The sequence below is a fragment of the Cyprinus carpio genome, chromosome B22 (genome assembly GCF_018340385.1).
Source record: "Cyprinus carpio isolate SPL01 chromosome B22, ASM1834038v1, whole genome shotgun sequence".
Taxonomy (NCBI): domain Eukaryota; kingdom Metazoa; phylum Chordata; class Actinopteri; order Cypriniformes; family Cyprinidae; genus Cyprinus; species Cyprinus carpio.
The window spans coordinates 28767279-28769582 of NC_056618.1; positions in this window are offsets into that span (position 1 = coordinate 28767279).

A 2304-nucleotide genomic window follows, 5' to 3' on the forward strand; every position below is an offset into this window, starting at 1 on the left:
ACTTGAGGCGTCCCCTTTTGGTTTGTTTTATACATATAATAAGGTAGGTCCCCTTCCACATTCTTCCCCCCCGCTTGCATTCCCCCCCCCCCATACCCCACCCCCCCCCCCCCGCCCCTCCCAAAACCCCTCTGGTGACAATTTTTGAATAAAATACTTCTAAACAAAATTCGTAAAGAATATCCAAAAAGTCCACCCCCAAAAACCTGCGTGTGCAATTGGCCAGAATAAAAAAAAATTTTATCCAACACCCTTGTGTTTGGTAGTTAATTTAACCCCATTTTTATCAGTGAAGGCTCCCCCTGCAAAAACTTTCCCCCCCTTTTTGAATAACCCCCACCAATTTTTAAAGTATTATAGTAAGGGAGGGCCCCCAAGAAAAACCCCCACCACCTCACCCTTCCTTGCATAGAAAATTTTTTTTAATCCATCTGTCTTAGAATGTTTTTAAAGAAACCCTCGCCTTTTTTGTCTAACCACCTGGGCTTTCTGAGCAGCAATTTAGACCGTAAACACCACCTTAAGTGATTCGCTTTCCTAAATCTCCAGACTCCCAGATATAAAGGCTTTTTTTTTAGGCTACATGTAAAAGGGCAGAGTTTATACTGGGAACGCAACTGTTCCCCTACACCCCAATGAGAACTGAGCTACATCAATGTGTAAAGGTTTAGAAAGAAATGGCTGACAAAGCATGACAGGACGCTGCTAATAAAATAAACGTTCAAACCCCGTGGTTTTTCCCCCCCCTTCGGTTCCCCCCTCAGTTATTCGTAATTCCCGATGGGTCCCATCCCCCCCCAGAAAATGGGGGGGGACATCCCAGCCCGCCCCACCTAGAAAAGGACCTCCTACAACCCTGGAAATGAACTCATACGGAGTGCAAAAGAATTCTGCATGGAAACCCAAACTAGAACTTTGAAGGATAGTCCCCCCCCCACCCCCCCCCCACCCCCCCCCCCAAAACAGAGTCCCCCCCCCCCTTGGTGGTTTAAAACAAGACATTTACCCCCCGTGTCCCCCCCCTCCCATTGTGAAGACCCGAAACTCTTAATGTTTGTGACAAAAGACCCACATGATATTTGAAGTTTATATTATTGAAAAAGCGTTTTGCTTTGGTATTCAAATTGGACCCCCTAGAAATGCCCCCATTTAAATTGGTATCTACCTTTTTTTTTTCTGCTTATTAGAATAAAAGTAAAATTTGGAAAACTGCGCCCTGGGTTAGTTTTTTTTCGGTACTGGTATCCCCCCCCCAGAAAGGGGAAACCTATGCCCAAACCCCCCCCCCCCCCCCCCGACATTAAAATTAACTGTTTTTCAGAGCCAAAACTAAAATCAAAAACTTCATGATTTCTACCTCATACACATTTTGGTTAAATAAGAAATTAGAAAATGATTGGAATGCATACAACAAAAATTTCAAAACTTAACGCGTTAAATGAAAACGTCCGCCTAAAACTAAAGACAAATGAAAATAGTTTTGAACAAAAAAGGTATAAGGAGTATAATAATGATGCCCCCTTTAAAACATGTAAGGTTACCAAACATCAAAATAAATAAATAAAAATGAATGGGAAACCCAATGCCACATTTATTTATTTTTATTAATTTATTTATCCCCCCAGGGATAAATACAATACATTTTTTTCCCTAAATAAAAATTATATAAAAACAAGCTGTTTTTACTTTCTGAAATAGTTAACAAAGTAAGCAGAAGTTTACATTGGTAACTTGTATTACTACTGATATAAGGTCTAGCAGCCTTTGACTTCTTTTTCAATTGATTTATGGTGCCATAAAAAAACATTTAATGGCTAAATGTGAAGAACAGATCAAAAACTTTACACATACTTGATAAGGAATTCAATTAATCTGGACAGTGAGGCTAATGGCATATTCAATCATAAACCTGTATCTTGGTCACTGTACCGTAATGGTGGAAATATTACATTCCTCACCTTTATATTCAATATTAGATGAATGTTCTTCACCCTCGGGCAACTGAAAGAGCAATGAGGAAAACAATTCGCCACTTTCAACGGCACTCCTACCTAAAATATGCTGAACAACAAGATCTATATAGTTTTGTTGTACGTTGAGTAAACCAAATAGTGTAAAGATATATACACATACCGAAATCAAGAATGCAATGAATTCTGAACAATTTTCAAATTTAAACTGTTTTGCACATACTTTACCTAGAAGTGTACTTGCAATAGTGTTGCATCTTGGATATGGCCGATATGTTAACGTTTGTCCTGAGTGCAGCATTATAACCGATTCTTTCTGTCCACACATCTCTCT